Genomic DNA, 20140 nt, shown 5'->3' on the forward strand with positions numbered 1-20140 from the left:
GACATTGTACACTCTCTTATGTGAGACTTGGCATTTTCTCATATGGCATGTTGCATTTTTTGCATGCTTCCTTGCATTTCTTTGTGTGAAACTTAGATCTAGTACAATGTATTTTGGTTGCTGGACCAAGAGTTTCTTTTTGCAAAAGGTGCATCCTCATGTGGCTTGTTGCACTTTCTCATGCAAAATCTATAGGTTGGAGTTCTCTCACACAAAAAATAGGGGGTATCTCGACTATTTTTTGGAGAATGCATTTTGGCGATTTGAGTACCCTTTGGGATTTCTTATATTTCTATGCTTCGACATATCTAAGATTTTAAGTTCTACTATCGTCATTGGATTTCATTTTCTATTTGATCATGTCAATTTGGTAGTTGGATTGGGAGATTTGTTGGTTGTTAAGATTGTGGTTAAGTATTCTATTGTGATCCTTGTGATTCTTGTATGACGTTTTCATTTGCATTCATGCTTGTAAGTGTAAGTGTGTGTGTGGGTGTGTGTGTGTGTGTGTGTGTGTGTGTGTGTGTGCGCATGTATCTTTTATTGAATCCTTATTCCAAGGATCTCTGGGTGGGGCATTACATCTGGTATCAGAGCCCATGTTGCAACATTGGGATCTCTATGTTATGCTTCTAATATGTTATTATTTTTAATATGTGTTTTGTTATATTCTATTTATTTTTGATATCTTGTTGCAGTTCATGTTTATGACTCTATGTTGTGGTGTATGTTTTTGACACTATCTTGTTACTTCCATAGTGATGCCTCCTATGTCTAGACCTGGTGGTTGGGGTAGTAATCAACAAAATTACCATGAAGAAGAGCAGCAAGAGGAAGAACATTATGTTGGTGTGGGAGAACAAGGTAAGAAAAATTAGGGTGGCATTGGGGCATTGATGTTGGTGCTACAAGAGATTCTTTCTTGGTTGGGGCCTCATGTAGAGGAAAACCAACATGACAATGGCTATGAAGAGAAATCTCAACATGGAGATTCCCACAAGTCTAAGCATAGAGAAGAGGAATGTGACAGAGAGCATGACCATTCTCGTACACCACCTAGTGGTAGAGGGCACTGATGGAAGGGTCATGGCCAAGATGATGACTTCACCCAAGTGGAGATGATATAGGAACTTCAAAGGTCTAAACCACCACTATTTGATAGCCAAGGTATAGGGCTCAAGGCCAAGACTTGGTTACTAGATTTGGGGTATTGCTTATCCCTATTACCTTATGAAAGCAACATGAATGTCTATTGTGTCATCAAATAGTTGAGAGACCATGGATCTATGTGGTGGGATATGGAGTGCAAAAAGCTCCATATTGATGTGGTGGATCTCACTTGGGAGATCTTTGAAGAGAGTTTTAGAGAGAAATTTATTTCTCCATAGTTTCATGAGGCCCATACTAATAAATTTCATCAGCTCAAGAGAGGGAATATGATAGTGGATTAGTATGAGATGCATTTTCTTGGGTTGAGGAACTATTTGAGTTATCAACATGATGAAGCACTGCTCACTCAACATTTTGTTAGGGGTCTTAAAGACTCTATCATTGGAGATGTATGTGCTCACTAGTCAAGGAAACTTGAACTTTCCATGGAGAAGGAAAGAATTCTTGAGAGAAATGTTGCTATCAAGTTCAATAGAAAATCAATTTTGTAGAGCCATAGTGCATGACCTTCAAAGCAGGATGCACAAATTACTTATTCCTCTAGAAAGGGCCAAGACTAGTCAACACTCTTTCAAGGTGGACATCATCAGAAGAATTAAAAGGGGTTTTTGACCAAGGGTTGATAGTATTCAAGTGCCTCAAGAAAGAAAGGGGATGACTAGATCCATGGATAGAAGTCTTAGCAATATTTCCCTCCTCAAAGTAGTAAGCAAAACTCTAGCAAGGGAAGTGCGCCATATTCTACTATTGCTCAAAGTGGTCATGGAACTATTTCCATCTTTGTGTGAAACTATTATTCTTGTGGGTGACCTAACCATAAGGCTTTGGGATGTCCTATTAAAAAAATTGTATAATATGGTAGAGGTGTAGCTAGATCAGAGCCTACTATGGGAGATGCAGGATGAAGCCATCAAGTCTTTGTGGCAATTGATAACTATCAAGTTCAACATCAAGGTATCATAGTCGAGGCTATAGGTATATTGCATGGTATTTCATCTTCAATATTATTTGACTCAAGTGCTATAGATTATTTTATCTCACCATCTCTTGTATAGTGATGTGGGCTAGTGGCAACATGTTAAGTTGATAGGTGGAAAAATGAGTTAGCCATAGGATCCAAGGTGGTTGTAGATTCCTTGGTTAGTGGTTGTAGTTTGAATTTGGGAACCTTCACCACCATAGTGGATCTTCATATCCTACCTATAGGATCATATGGTATTATGCTAAACATGGATTGGTTACCTACCCATCAAGTGAATAGAGATTATCGTCATAAGTTGGTATAGTCTATTGATGAGTAGGTGGAAATTATAAGGGTCCAAAGACTAGTCTCACTTCTGATGATCTCAGATAATCAGCTAAGGTGGAGTGTGTGAAAGGTTTGTCATATGTTTGTAGTTTTTTTCATTGATCTTGAGGAAGCTGAGATCTATATAATGATACTTGATGATCACCCACTCCTTCGTGAGTATGAAAATGTGTTTCCTAATGAGATACTAGGTATGCCACCTCAATGTGACATTAATTTTTGGATTGATTTTGTAGTAGGAGTAAAGTTGATTTCATGAGCTCCTTATCATATGACTACTCAGGAATTGAGTGAGCTCAGATTATAGTTGGAGGAATTATTTTCCAAAGGCCATATTTGTCCTAGTTTATCCTTGTGGGGTGTACCAATCATCTTTGTAAAGAAGAATAATGGACCATTGTGTTTATGCATTGACTATCGACAGTTGAATAAGGTGACAGTAAAGAACCAATACCCTTTGCCAAGGATTGATGACTTATTCGATCAGATGAAGATAGCACAAGTGTTCTAAAAGATTGATCTTAAGTTGGGATTCCATCAGCTTCATATTTAGTAGGCCAGCATTCATTGGATAGCTTTCATACATGATATGGGAATTATAAGTTCATGATTCTACCCTTTGGGTTAACCAATGCACCATTAGTGTTCATGAGCCTAATGAATGGAGTATTTTTTGTTTACCTCGATTGATGTGTCATTATATTCTTTAATGACATATTGATCTATTCAAAGACTATTGAGGAGCATGAGGTCCATTTACACCAAGTATTATAGTGCTTGTGAGATCATTAGTTGTATAGTAACTTGGTTAAATTTGGTTTCTTCCAATCAGAGGTAAAGTATTTGGGGCATATCATCATAGGTGATGGTATTGCATTAAATTCAAAGAAAATCCAAACTATCATGAATTTGCTGGTACACACTAATGTTTCTTAGGTTTGTAGTTTCATGCGATTAGTGGGTTATTACCATCACTTTGTGAAGGACTTCTCATGAGTGGCTCATCCAATCACTTCTCTTTAGTAGAAAGGGAAGAAGTGTGTTTGGTCAAACCAGTGTAAGGAAACATTTATTTCTCTTAAGGACTGTTTGACCAATGCACCAGTCCTTGTAGTGCCTAATACTATAGGTGATTTTATGGCCTACACAGATGCTTCATTGGAAGGTGTGGGTGTGGTGTTGATACAAGATGGTTGAGTGATTGCATTTGAGTATAGAAAACTCAAGGACCATGATATTAACTAGCTTACTCATGATTTTGAACTTACATTCATGGTGCATGGTGCATGCTCTTTTTTGTTGGAGGCATTTCCTTTTGGGACATAGGTTTGAGTTGCATAGTGATTATAAAAGCTTGCAGTATATCTTTACTCAGCCAAACTTGAATGCATGATAACATTACTAGATGGATTTCCTATGTGAATATTACTTTTATGTTCACTATATCAAATGAAAAGAAAATTTCATCACAAATTCCTTGAGGAGGAAGTGACATGAGATATCAATTTTTTCATTGGGAGTAGATTTGTGAGGCTATATCTTGGATGCTTTGCCTAGTGACACTTGGTATCATGAGGTGAGGGAGGAGATTGAATTTGGACATAACCTTGAGGAAATATTTTTAGGTTATTTTATTGAATCTAATGGAAAACTACGACACTTGTAGTATATCTACATATATGAGTGTCAGATGATCTTCACACCTTGGTTTTGTTGGAATTGCATTGTGCAGTGTATTTAGAAAATCCTAGCATCACGAAGATGCATGCCAATCTTAAACAATTGTACTTCTAGGTAGGGATGAGGTGCAATGTTGCTAATTTTGTTTCTCAATGTCTCGAGTGCTAGAGAGTAAAGTTAGAGCATCAAAATCTGACAGCTCTTTTGTAGCTACATACTAATCCAAAGTGGAAATGGGATACACTATCCAGTAATTTTATCCCAGGGTTGCCTATGTCATCATGACTACATGATTGTATTATGTATTCATCCTACATAGCTTCTTTAGTAGTGCATTTTTTCTTGGAGGATATAGTTTTTTTGCATGGGATCCCTCATCGGATCATTTTGGATTGAGATCCAGTGTTTAGTTTAGCACTATGGATGTCTCTCCAATAAGCTTTGGGTGTGTAGCTCAATTTTATTTTGGCTTATGACCTTGATACCAATGGTCAAACTAAGAGAGTGAACCAAGTTCTAGAAGACATGCTATGCATGTATGTGATGGACAAGAAGATGAAGTGGTAGGATTATTTATACCTTGTTGAGTTTTCTTATAATAACAAGTATCATAGTTCTCTTAGCATGTCATCTTTTTAGCCTTGTATGGTATATCATGTTATACCCCTTTGACTAGGGATTTTTTGAAGGACTAAGTTCTTTAAGGTCAAGAGATGCTTCTAGATATGGAGCAGCAAGTTATTCATATTAGAGAGCATTTTGTTATTACTTAAGATAGTTGGAAGAAGTATATATAGATTCCCATAGGTTGGGTCATCACTTTTCTATTGGTGACAGGGTGTTTTTGAGAGTGCATCCAAGGAAGATCTCCATCTATTATGGGAAAGGTTCTAAGTTGGTGCCACATTTTTTTGGACCATTTGAGATCCTTGAGAGGATCAGTCCTGTTGCTTATCGACTAGCATTGCCACCTAGCCTATCACACATGCATGATATTTTTCATGTTTTTTTTTTAATACAATATATTCATGATGTGACCCATTCCCTTGATTGGGATTCTTTATAGGTGTAGGATAGGAAGCTTTCTTTAGAGCCCATACATATCCTTCAACATCACAGACTAACTTTGAGAGGTCGAGGCATAGAGCAGGTAAGGGTCTAGTAGGACCTGAGTAATGAGACCTCTTCTACTTGGGAGGATGATACATGATTGAGAGGATTATATCCCTATTTTTTTTAGGCTTCTAGGAGTAAACCTAGGCCTAGTGGGGGAGAATGTAGTACCTCTCATCTTTGCAGTCTATACCTTATTTTATTTTGATCTGGGAGATACTTATACTCATATTATTTTTACACTCAAGATGACATGAGGGTCAGATGTTATACTCTGATTTCAATATCACAAATGTTAGACTACTATTTTGTTTAGTTGATCATATTTGCATGATGATGCCATTTTGAGATATGATGATATCTAGTTATGTAGTATTTGGAAATATCTCTCATTGTGTTAGATGTGGATTTAATGCTATGGTGATTTACTTCATTCTTGTTTTGATATGCTTTATGCAAACGTGAGTGATGTAAATGGATTATTTCAATATAATCAAATAATTGGTTAAATTAGGTTATTTAATGCATTTATTGCTTTGGGTATGTTACTATATGAAATTGCACTTGATGATGTGTTTTAGTGTGCATGATTTATATCCCTAGTAGTGGCACATGGAATTAGTGATTTAGCCATTCATGTTTATCATTGTCATCCCTGTATGGTCGATGTATATTATTAATTTTTAAATTAAACCTTCCAATATTTTGATAAATCTAGACTCATTTTCATTATGTGATTAGACTTGTAAATGTGTCTATTCATTTAGAGGTTTGAATTGTCACAAAGGTTGTTAAGGAATTTCAATGATTTTGGGTTTTCGGGATTTATTTTAATTGATCTTAATTTTTGGCATCTTTTCCATATATAAATTACATTACTTGGAATAGCCTATTTTCATTTGGGTTGATTTGAGATTTAACTAGGTTTCCTGGTTAATTACCCTAATTGATTATTCACTCAAAAAGTGAACAAGTATCCAAAGAGGAAATTAATTCCTCACTTGTCACTTTTGGGAAATTAAGAATTTGATAACTCTTTCCAAAATCCTCTTCTAGAGGATTGTGTTTCTATTCATTATGAGAGCTATGGGCATTGGATCTTCATGAAATCAATCTTGTTGGATTCAACTCAAGGACACCTTACCTTTCCATGACTTTCAAAAAAATTGCAAGATATTTATTTTATCCAATTGCTTTCCATTTTAACCCTTTTGGTTGCTGGATTGGGCTCTCCCATGTTCATGTTTTAGCTCTTTTTCTACTTTTTTTTGGTAGTTGTTTGTTAGGAGGATAAGAACTGGTGTTTTCCTCTATTTCTGATTGATGGTTATGCACAATTGGTCGGGTATGAACATTTTCCCAGTTTTTGGGATGAGGTTTTGGGATTTCACATTGTTATGCTGGTCATTTTTGCATATGGTTTCTGAACCTAAATTTTATTAGATTTTTGTGGCTTTTTGTGCCCAAGAACCAAATGGGTTTTAATTCTAAATTTTTTTAGTTTTAAGGTTTTACCTCAATTTGTGTGCTGCCCAATTTTCTCAACTTTTCTTAACATGATGTTGGTCATGGACATGGATCATCCATAGGATATGATTCAAACCATCATTGTACTTTTATGTTGCATTGGGATGCATGCCACATTCATCCTCCTAAGTCTATTTTCAATTGAGTATTATTTTACATTATGTTCTCATCCACTTGTTGTGTTATGATCTTCATGATGTTGGTGCACCACACACAAGTGCATATGCATGCATTTGTCAAGACACTTGTGAGGCTCGGTCTACTAGAGTATTTTTGGGAGTTATGATCATTTGGAGTTGGGTTGGGAATACACATGCCTATAGGTACTCATCATTGGATGAACATGGGTAGGGTATGGTAGCATCATGGAGGGGGCTTGTATCTCACAGTCTAGTGATCATTGTACCTAGAGGGTTGCTAGAGGAAGTTTTAAATAAGTGGTAACTAAATAAAATATTGGGTGGTAATAAAACTAAAATAATAAAAAGAATTTGGATTTTTCTCCTTCCATTGGGAAGTGTGAGCTACCAATACTAGTTTGGGCTATCCAATGCCAAGTGACTCTTCATTTTTTCATCGCCTACATAGTTATCCATTAAGTGTTTAGCCAATACTTGTAGGACTTGTATTGTCTCATGATCTTGGTTGCAGTCATTGTACTATCTAGCATGAGTGTTATCCATGGACATTTACTTTATGTGTGTTTGATGTTGGATCATTATCTACATCAGCATGGCTAGAGTGAACCTATAGGTTTCACTTGGTTGGGAGGCATAAATACCTATACTACTACTAGGGAATGGTGAACAGAGATGGTTTGTTGTTCTAGTGCAACCAATACTTGATTTTCATTTGGTATTTCAATTTATCTAGATTATGTTTCCTTATGATTTATATTTTTATTGGAATGCTTGGATATCATGTTTAGATGATGTTAGTTATTTGATGCATTCCTATATTATGATGTTTAGCTTATGATTAGATAATGTGATTTTCTTAGTTGGAGTATCTATTGCCTATTGGTTTAGCATATTAGATTTCCTATTCTTATGATGTTATTACATTTTAGTAGTGACATCCTCATAAGAATACCTCAACTATCTAGTTGGTAGATTGGGATGTTATGCATGGTGGATGGCTAGGACCTTCAAGGTTTCATGATGCTACTTTGGTTGGGAGTAACTATGCATGAGTTTTGTTATGTTCATTCATTGTGATGTTGCTTTCAATGCCTTTCCATTTTTGCTATGTGTTAGATGGTTAGATGTAGTTTCTATCTTGATGTCATTGTGTTTAGGTGTCTAAGCCTCGCGGAATTTTTTTCCCTATCTTCTTCTCTTATGTTTTTCTTTTGTGTTTTTGTGAATCCTTGCACAAGAATGTACTCTCTCTTACACAAGATTGTACAGTCTCCTACAAGAGACTTAGCATTTTCTCACATGGCATGTTGCATTTCTTTGTGCCCTTCCTTATATTTCTTCACACAAAACTCAGCACTAGTGCAGTGTATTTTTCTTGTTGGACCAATGGTTTATTCATACAAAATGTAGATCCTTGAGTGGCTTATTGCACTTTCTTATGTAAAATTGTAGGTTGGATTCTCTCACACTGAAAATAAGGGTTACCTTTGCTATTTTCTAAAGAATACATTTTTGTGATTTGAGTACCCTTTTGGATTTTATGTATTTCTATGCTTCGATAGATTTGAGATTTTGAGCTATGTTGTTGTCTTTGGATTTCATTTTTTGTTTGAGCATATTAGTTTGGTAGTGGCATTTTGAGATTTTTTGGTTGTTGAGATTATGGTTAAGTCTTCCATTGTGATCCTTGTGATCTTTCTATGATGTTTCCATGTGCATTCATACTTGTATATATATATATATTGGCTTCTATTGAATCATTGTTCCAAGGATCTCTGGGTGGGGTATTACATAATCAATGAAGGTAACCTTGTGGATCAACTCTAACCCTTATTATATCAAGTTTTTCCTTGTAATCAAACTCATGAACTTTCCACAACTTCTTTTTAAGAGGTCTATAGTGATACAATATCAATTGAATATTTGTTGCCATAATAAGGTTAAAGTAATGAAGAATATGTCTATGTCTCAAAATCTTTTAACTACCACATGCTAGAATTCTTGATATGGTGCCTACATTTAATTATAGAGATAATTTAACGTCAAAATTGATACATTAAACATGATAGACTGACTTAAAGAGGTCTTTATGCCACCAAACAAAAATATACTACCTTCTAAGCCATATGTATGTGTCAATGACATCCTATTGGGTACTCAATACCCTCACCATCAAGGACTTTAGCTATCAATTTATTAATGGCCTCAATACACTAACATAGAAAGTAATCAATACCTTCATCATTATTCTCATATGCAATAACTACATATACATTACCTGCATTATATGGAACAATAAGTTAATGCCCAAATTTAAATTAATATATTTTAACCAAGTATTAAATTGATAACTTAGTACCTAGTTCAACTAGGCCAATTACATGCTCAAAATATGTTGATGCTTCAACCTAGGGCAAAAAGGACCAAATTCAACATTCCCAAGAAAAATAGATTAAATATTTGCATACCTAGTCAAGAAGATATTTGAAACAGTGATACAATCTCTTGGGCCACAATGAAATAAAATAATAACCATTGACATGCTCTTTTAATTACCTTTTTCAATATCTTGATCAGGTTATTGAGTCATGACTACATCTTTATTAGGATGTCATAACCTAGCTAGTTTTTAGAAAACTTGATGAAGGTATGTAGAACTATTATACAAAAATATCTGAGAGAGAGGGAGGCATTAGGAATTAGGGGTCAATAAGAGAGAGGGGGTTTAGGAGTTAGATAAAGATAAATACAAAGGTTAGGAGTTTGATAGTTAGATAAAGATAGATATAGAGGTTAGGAGAGAGAGAGGGGGGTAAGGGGATAGATCAGTCTACACAGACACAGATTATGAATATATGTATACATATACATATGATTGTATATAAAATAATAGATTAAACATATTTAATTATAAATGAATTTAGCTGTATAATTTAATTATATATTAATTTGGGTATATATTTATAAATATATAGTTTATTTCTAATGGACATAACCTGGTCAAGTTATTGCTATCATAGTAACCCGAAAGGTTATGTGAATACAATATATTTTCCATTCGCTCATTATTATTCTGATCAGGTTTTGTCTCATTTAAAACCCAATCAAGTTATTTCTCATTTAAAATTGATTGTGTTATTTCTCATTTAAACTAAATTGGGTTCCTTAATAAGTGCAACACATTATGGCTTTAATAACCCAATCGGGTTATTTGAAAACATAAAACTCAGTCTAGCCATGGTTTGGAATTGGCATTGGGAGTTGACGCAAAGGCTTGGGAGTTCATTTTCCTTCCAATTTCAATCCTTTGAACATTTTTTCATCTTCGAAGATAAATTCATGTATTTTCCTTCATTGGGTTTCCAAACAATAAGGTGGGTATCTCTGAAATCACAACAATAATATGACACATCTTCTTACCTTTCTGAATATGTAATTTTTTTTTGTTGACTTGACATTATCATTGTAAACATTAATTAGTTTTACCACTATCTTTTTAGTCCTCATAGACATATGTCTAACTTTTTTTTAATAACTTTTAATATACTTAAACAAATGCAAAATAAATTACATAAATATTTTTTCTACACTCTATTCTATAAACTTAAAAAAATATTATTATTATTATTTTGATGCAAGTTATGCTTCACACACAAACAAGCAGTTGAATTTTAGTATGAAGTCGCTTCAATAATTCATAATTAAAAATACTAATCAGAAAATTACACAAAAATACACAACTTCTAGATATCACTCTTAACTATCATCGTACCAAAGGGATTTGAAAAATAAATAGGTGTTTTGTGTTGCACACAAAAATAGCTATGTTTTATTTTCTAAAAAAATCAGGAACTATTTCTTCGTGTCTGCAATCTTGACCCACCTTATCATATCCATTTTTTTAAAAACTCTAGTATTTTAGAAAGAAGATTCAAAGTACTACAATTTATATCTTTTGTACACATCTTGTCATTTTGAGTGGATGACCGTCAAACATCTCATCCAAGTTTAGGGTTACCTAATTTTAGGAAAAATTTGTCCACTTATACCTCCTTTTTGTACATTGCCTTGGTGCAATTACCAAAAAATGCCCCCAATTTATCATTTTCATTCAAGGGGGTGGGGGGGTTAAAATCACCCATGACTACCGATGATAAATTAATTATAGAATTTCTAAAATACCCCAATCATTCCTAGAATGACAACCTCCCATTCTTGGAGTTAGGAGTGTAGACATTTTCTTGTTCTTTGTTAATGATATACATTAAGTAAAACATGTAAACATAAATTGGTAAGAAAGAAAATACCACCTAGAAAAAATATTTTTATCATGCAAACCTAAATAGGTTTAAAACCAAATTGGTATTAATACCTATAATTTGTCTACTACCTTGCTATAAGTATGATTTATGGTGGTAAGGAGAATGTGTAAGCATTCAAGAACACTACCTAATATGCACTATTCAATAAACTTAGGTATTCATCCAAGTAATTCTGACATATTTGCAACCACAATACAAATCATAATCTATACATATAATAAATTACTATCAGCATCTCATGATTCCTAGTTTAGTCACCTCTAGGTGTAGTTAGATCTCTTGTCGTAATTCTTTCAACCACATGTAGACAATGATTTCAGCCTTTAAAAAAAAAAAATATTAAAGAAAACCCCTAACATTTGCATAAAAAATCTCCTATACACCATATAAAGATTCAAACCCTTCTTCATCACATTTAACAAGAACTAGGTCAAAGAAACTGAATCTTAAAATATCTATGTCCCATCTTCAAAATGAAATGTCATGATCACTAAGAACTTTCCAAACATATCTTTTATTCATTTCAAACACCTCAAGATTTTTAAAAAAAATTGATAAGCGGTTGAAGCTTAGATTAACTGTTATTATTTATTGTAATAATTATTTTATGTGTTAAGGAAATTCAAACCCAAGACCTCCCACATGAGAGGCTCACAAGTTACCATTGTATTGTAGGCTCTTGCCTAAACATTATTTCAAACATCTCAAGATACTAACTATAACCATGAAAAAAAAATACTAATTACTCATAAGGTCCATTTCACAATATTCATTTAGTATGTTGACATACAAGAAAAAATCTTCTCTTCAAGTTCACTAAACTTGATCACTTTGATCAATGTAAATAATGTAGATGAAAATATGTTAGGAACATAATCTTATATCATCCTAAAGAATCTTTAAAGCTCAAATAAATAAATAAATTCACCTCCCTTTAGGAATTTTCTAATAATTATTTCCCTCTAAAGAAAATTATTAACCCTTTTACTAAAATACTTGGAGTTACCATGTAGATTATCAAAATAAAATATGCTTTGATTAATAGACATACTGTTAGGACCTTTGTGCCTTTCCAACTAAAAAACTAGAGATATTGTTGGAAACTACAATTGGAACAATTGTTGCTTTGTCATTGGTGTTAAAACCTACTAATGAGACATGTTGCTATCTAATCTAAATGTCATATCTATTTGATTGATGAAGTGGATTTGAGAGTTTTCTCATAACAAAAGAACCTAGAGGAAAAGTTGAGTTATGAAAGAAAGTTACAATGAATATTTAACTAGTTAGAATTTGATAAGATAAAGTGATTTGTTTATATCATGTTGATGTTCAAATATTTTTAGTACATTTTAAGATATATCACTTATGTAAATCTTGACCAAGCAATAGAGTAAAATATTAAGTAATGTTGAGTGATGCTAGTGTCAACCAAGCCACAGTAAAAGTTAAGTAAATTTAGTGTTGACCAATCATCTGTATCAACCAAGTGATAGTGTTGATGGCAAGATATATAATGACCAACCAATTTAGTGGTAACCAAGTGCCAGAACTTAGTTATGGTTGAGTAACATTATTTTGAATGCATTTTGAGGAATCATGATTTTCAACTGATCAATTGATTTCTTGGGATATGGAAAATGTGTTGAAGATAAGATTGATGGGTTGGAACATTTAATTAAAGTAGAGTATTAGGTACTATACCCAATGGAATAAGTCAAAGATAAGTTACTAGAAAAGAAGAAGATGGGTAGATACACTGAACTTGATGAATTAGATTGTAAAACCCTAAGATCTATGGTGATCATTAAAATGAAAAAAGATCATTATACCTATTTAAGGAGGCATAGAGTCAATGAGAAAAAGTGAGAGTGTGAGAGTGAAGCAAGACAAATAAATTCTTGTGTAGATGTTGTTGAAAGTTGATAAATGAACTTGAATAGAAGACTTAAATTTGATGTGGAGAAGATTGACTTCTTGAAGGGTTGCCAAGTGAGTAAAGGACAAAGGTGACAAGGGGGAACTTATCAGAGAATCACCACATGAACCAAATAGTGATCTAAAACTCCAAAGTGAGTTGTAATCATACAGATCAAAACCTATTACTTTCTTTCAGATAATTGTGAACAATTTGTATTGAAATTCTTTTAATCACAGGTTGATCTAACAGTTATTGAAGGACTTAATAGTCTATGTAAATCATTTGGCAAGGTGACATTCTAAATGGAATGATCAAAGCCTTATAGCAAGGCCACTCCTAATAGGGTGATTAAATCCTCTAACCAGATCACATTTAATAGTGTGTATTGTAACCTTTAATAGGGTTTTCTCCTAATAGAGCTAACTTTGAAAGGGTGAAAAAGTGGTGACATATTGTTGCTAGTTTTTCACAAATTGGGTTTCCATGTAAAATTCCAGTGTCCAACTTGTGTTGAATTTTTTATGGTGTTTTGTATTTACATGTTTACATTTAGTAAAGTATGTTATAATAGGAAAGTGAACTACTAGTAATTTTATTTATCAGTACATAGTAGAGACTGAGCTACAACAAGATTAATAGAGCATATGATGTTTAATGTTTGATTGTTCAAGTGGAACTTATGGACCTTGAGCAACTGATTCAAACCCCCCCCCCCCCACAACAATTGGTATTAGAGCCTTATGCTTATAAAGAGAAGTAGGAAGGTTCTTGAAGGTAAAGATCGTGACTCACAAAAGGGAGGTACCTAAGTTGAACAAGGAGAACTTTCCTACATGGAAAACATTGATGAGGCTACATATATCCAGTATCGGTGATGTTGTTATAAAATTTCTGGACTATGAGAATGTGAAAATAGCTATTACTCCTCTAATAGCTAAACAACTGAAGCAAAAGAAAGAATACAATCAAACAATGTTGGATATTGCCTCAACCCTAAGCTATGTTGAGTTTCATGATATAAAATAATATGATAGTGCAAAGAAGATATGGGACATTTGAACTAAAAACCATATATGGAGGAGATGAAAATGTCCTCATAGCCAAGCAAGATAGCCTAAGTGGAAAATTTCATGAAATGAGAATGATGGAAGGTGAGAATATAATGAAATACTACACAAGAGTCAAAGAAGTTATCAATACTATTTGAGGTGCAAATAGAAAGATCAGAGATGAAATGGTGATAAGAAAGGTATTGAGGACTCTACTTCCTATATATGTCATTAGGGTTTCTAGAATACAAGGATAGAGATGCACTCTATGCAATACTTTGACTTTAGAAGGCATAGTTGGTAGACTTACTACTTTTGAGATGTCTAACTTTGATAACTACACACCTACTACTAGTGAATCTTCTTTTAAGTCACAATTGGTTCTTAGAAAGAGAAAAGGCAAGTATGTGAAGAGTGATAGTGACAGTTTTGATGATGAGCTTGATGAACTTGAAGCACTTATTGCAAAAATATTAGGAAGAGGCAAAGGTAAATTTTACCTATTTCTTATTTTCCATGCAACAAGGTTGGATGTCATATTGTTGCTAGATGTCCTAATAGAGAAGATAGGGATGAAAAAAATGAAAGAAAGTATAAGGGAAGGAGGGATGACCGAGATTACAAGAAGAAAAAGGATGAAAAAGGTAATAATTCTTATTATATTGTTGAAGAAGAAACTGATGTTGAATCTAAAATTAATTATGATGAAGTTGTATATGTTGCTATGAAAGAAGATTATGATGAAGATGAGAAAATTGCATTAATTTCTTATCTGAATAAAAGTGAGAAATGGATAATTGATAGTGCTTGTTGTAATCATATGATTGGTGATAAAAAATAATTTGATGATATTGAACCATGTACAAAGTTGGATGTGTTAAATTTGGTAATGATATTCCATGTGTTGTGAAAGATAAAGGTGTTATTCAATAGACTAACACAACCAAGTGTAGTAATGTTTAATGGGTGGAAGGACTTAACTATAATATGTTGAGTGTTTCATAGTTAAATAAATCAAGATACAGAGTTTAATTCCATCATAGAAAGGCCAAGTAATATGATGTTGATGGTAAGCTAATTGGATGTGGTGATCAGACAAGAGGTAACTTGTTCTATCTAGATTTATCTAATGAGACATGGTTTTTTTGCACAAAAAGAAGATGTTTGGTTATGGCACAAAAGGTTATGTCATGTGAATTTTGACAATTTGATAAACATTAGTAAAACAAAGAAAGTAAGAGGGTTGCCTAAATTAAAGAAGCTTGAAGATGTTGTGTAAACAATGTTAATTGGGAAAAATGACCAAGTATAGTTTCAAAAGCAAAACAAACACATATAGTGATATTCTAGAATTAGTTCATACTGACCTATGTGGACCTATTGATGTTCAAAGCTATTATGGAGATAAGAATTTCATTCTATTTGTTGATGAATACTCTAGGATGATGACGATGATGTTTCTTAAAGCTAAATTTTATGCTTTTTAGTTGTCTAAGTGGTATTTGGCCAGAGTTGAAAAAGAAATAGGGAAGAGTAAGAAGTATTTGAGATTTGACAGAGGTAGTGAATTTAATTCTAGTGAGTTTAATACATTCTACAATGATAGAGGAATTAAAAGACAGATGTCAACGCCAACAACCCTCCTCAGAATGGGATAGCTAAAAGAAGAAATAGATCAATAATAGATTATGCAAGAACATTAATGATGTAGAATAATATATCACAAACATATTGGAGAGAATCTATTAGCATTGTTGTCTATACAGTAAACAAAGTACAAGTCAAGAAAGGTACAAATGCTACACCTTTTGAACTATGGTATGGATATGCTCCTAACATGAAATTTTTCAAGATCTTTGGAAGAAAGTGTTACAGATTCAAAGGTAATAGGAAGTGAAAACTTGATGCGAAGAGTGACGAAGGTATATTCCTAGGATATTCCATTAAGAGTAAATCTTATAAGTGTTTAAATTCTAATACTAAAAAAGTTGTGAAAAGTGAAAATGTGAAAGTTGATGAATCTATCGAAAGAAATGATATTCCATGTAAGGAAGAACCTGAAGATTACAACTCATTTATCTATGTGGATGATAATTCTCCAAGAACTCAAATTGAATAAACAAAAAAACTATAGTTCCTCAGCAGACAAGGAATGATGAGGTGCAACAACACATTGTCAAACAATAGATAATGGGTTCCAAGTAATAGATAGATGATGTCTAGCCATAGATAGGAAATTTTGAACATCAAATAGTCAATGCCAAGCATGTTGAACTAGAAAAAGAACTTGAAGAAAAAATAACTAATGAGCCTAATATTATCTTTCAAGATGAACCTATTCAATAACAAAGAAGGAAACCACCTATGGTAGCCAGGTTTGTAAGAAGACATCACAAACTTGAACAAATCGTTGGTGATATTGAACCAAGTCTTATGACAAAAAATGATTCAAATATGGTGCATTCTTACTATTTGAATTCGAGCCCAAATTAGTAAAAGATGTCTTAGAAAATGAAGATTGGATGTAGGAAATGAATGAAGAAAGTGAATGGATTGAGAAGAAAAATACTTAGACCCTTGTACCAAGACCAAAGGAAACAAAATGTTAATGGAACAAAGTGGATTTTCAAAAATAAGATAAATGAAAATGGTGAAGTAACATGGAACAAGGCAAGATTAGTATGCAAAGGAGATGCAAAAGAAGGAGTTGACTATGGAGAAACTTTTTCTCCTGTTGCAAGACTAGAAGGAGTCAAAATTATACTTGCATATTTAGCCTACAAAAATTTCAAGGTATATCAAATGGATGTCAAATCTAAATTTTTAAATGGTATATTGAGGAAGAGGTGTACATAGGACAACCTAGAGGATTTGTACGTCTAGACAAGAAGAATATGGTATGCAAACTAAACAAAGCCTATATGGATTGAAATAAGCCCCAAGAGCATGTTATGAAAGACTACATATTTACTTAGTAAAGATTGGTTTTGAAAGGAAAAATGATAATATTAGTCTATTCTTGAAGACTCGTAAGAATAATGAAGTATTTTTATCTAAAATTATTATTGATGATATTATATTTGGAGAAAAAGAAGTAGTTTGCAAATCATTTGTTTATGAAATGAAGAAAGAAATTAAGATGTCAATGTTTGGAGAAATCAAATTCTTTGTTGGAATGTAAGTATAGCAAATGAAGTTTGGTATTTTTATTACTTGACCCAAATATATCAAGAAGATACTAAAAAAATTTGGAATGGAAGATTCAAGACCAAGGAGCACGCCTATGTCTACATGATGAAGGGTGCTCCCCTTAATGCCATAAACACATAATAAAAACAAAGAAGCAACAATAATTGCAAGAACAAATTATGGGCTTCTTATTATCATTGCAAATGTAGATTTATAGAATTCATAATTAGAATATGCTAACCCACATGATCACCTTCATTACATTAATTTGCAATACAAAGTTGTGAACTATCACCTAGAGCTATCATAGACAATGTCTGGGCATTTCTTAAATAGGCAATTTATGTCTCCCGAGAAGGTTTTAGACACTCAAACTTAATACCTAGGGCTGACAGACTCTAACAATACATATAAAGTTTTCCAAATACATTTTTGATAATTATTTTGGATGTTTTAGTTGGCCCAACTTTGGAATATTGTTGCTTTGATTGGCTATTATAGCCAATTTTAAAAAACCTTAGCTAATAATCTACAGGCTCATATCTACACAAGTGCCCATATATTGAGTTTTTGTGCCTCATTTGGGCACTTTTAGGCCTTCAATGATGAGCCTAAAGTTTATATACAAAAATTACAAACCAAAAATCAGCAGTAAATCCATGAATATGTATGATATGGCATTGAACCTCAACTGATAGGCTGATATATCTAAGATGAATACCCACCTCTAAAATTAGGACATTTTGAGCTCATATGACTAACTTACTAACTAGCAAGCTTCCACAGTCAGCAACTCTACATTAAGACAACCCTTACTGAAACAACTGAAATGAAATATTTTGGTTGATGCAATACTTCTCTTACACCCAAGATGCTCTTGTATCACTAATGATATAATCTATCTAAGAATGATGAATCTATTGATGTGAACCAGACACTATACATATCAATGGTTGGAAAATGGCAATATATAATTTATAGTAGACCTAATTTTCTATTAGTTGTTGGGATAGTTGCTAGATTTTTAGAAAATCTATAGGAGAATTACATGATGCTAGTGAAAAGGATATTGAGATTTCTGAAAGGTATAGAAGACTATGGATTATATTCCAAGAGAAGTGATAGGTGTGAAATAAATCTACTCATTGGTTTTGATTGGGCAGGAAATATAGATGATAAAAAAAGTACTAGTGGTGGTGCATTATTTCTAGGAAAGAGATTGGTTTCATGGACAAGCAAGAAACATAACTGCATTTCCCAATCAATAGTTGAAACTAAATATGTGGCTATTACATTGAACTACTCAAATATTATCTATATCAATAAATTGCTAAAATGAATGAAATTAGAAATTACACATGTAGTGGTTATCTATTTTGATTACACAAGTCCTATCAACATATCAAAGTATCTAGTGATGCACACTAAGACCAAGTGCATTGCTATTACGTATCACTACTTGAGAGAGCTAGTTAAAGACAAAGAAGTGAAGTTAGAATATGTGCACATCAAAGAAAAAATTACATACATATTAACTAAAGCCTTACCTAAGGATGCTCATGAATATCTGAGAGGAAAGTTAGGGGTGATTACCCTGAGCAAAGCAACTTAAGGAGAAATGGTGCATTGCATCAAATGTGCTAATTAGAATATCATACAGATTGATGTAAGCAGTTATACTTGAGGATATGCCTAAGGTAGTAAAGTTAAGAATAAGACCAACATAATAGATCAATCATAAATAGATTAAAAAATCATCTAGAGATACAAATATTAACATGATCAAGATGTATAAGTATATGAAGCTAATAAGAGCTAGTATCTTTGGCATTGTTGTCAAAGAGGGGGAGAATTACCAAACAAGGAATAACCAAAATGGGAGAAAATTACCAAATAATGAGATATACCTCAAAGGGAGAGAATAATGAAAGAGGAAAAGTTTTTGAAATTGCAGAGATGAGAATCAAAATGAAACTAAGGATATTGTTCACTCATGTTAGTGAATTTTTTTGGATTGCATGATAGCAAAGAGGGAGATTGTATTCCTATAATGCAAAAAATTTTATTTATTGAAAGTAATATCGTAAGATGTATTGAGATGATGCCATCAATGCCAAAGAGGAAGATTATTGGAAACTATAGTTAGAACAATTCTTTTTTTTTCATTTATGTCAAAATTTGTTGATGAGACATGTTTCTATCTAATCCAAATGTCATGTTTGTTTGATTGATAAAAAGGATTTTGGATTTCTCCCACAATAAAATCACCTAAAGGAAAGGTTGATTTATGAAAAGAAAGTTACAATGGACATTTGATTAGTTAGACTTTCCAATACAAGTCAAGATATATTACCTATGTAAATCTTGACCAAGCAATAGAGTAAAATATTAAGGAATGTTGAGTGATGATAGTGTTAACTAAGCCATAGTACAAGCCATGTAAATTTAGTGTTGCACAAGCTTCACTATCAACCGAGTGATAGTGCTGATGTCAACTCTACAGTAACTAAGCAATTCGATGACAGCCAAGTGCTAGAACTTAGATATAGCCAAGTAATAGTATTTGACTGTGTTCAAGGAATCGTGACTGACTTAGTTGATTTCTTGGGATATGGAAACCATGTTGAAGATAAGATTGATGAGTTGGATCACTTAATTCAAGGAGAGGATAAGGTATTATAACTAAGGAAATAATTAGAAAAGAACTTTCTAGAAAATAA

General features: G+C 33.0%; 1 pseudogene; it reads left to right on the plus strand.

Annotated features, from left to right (window-relative positions):
• Positions 1–761: 761 nt before the first annotated feature.
• LOC149569126 (casein kinase II subunit beta-1-like) overlaps positions 762–20140 on the plus strand; it is a 30322-nt pseudogene continuing 10943 nt past the window's right edge.

This window comes from Cupressus sempervirens, chromosome 3 (genome assembly GCF_028749045.1).
Source record: "Cupressus sempervirens isolate cs-2001-9-10 chromosome 3, ASM2874904v1, whole genome shotgun sequence".
In the NCBI taxonomy this organism is placed as follows: Eukaryota; Viridiplantae; Streptophyta; class Pinopsida; order Cupressales; family Cupressaceae; genus Cupressus; species Cupressus sempervirens.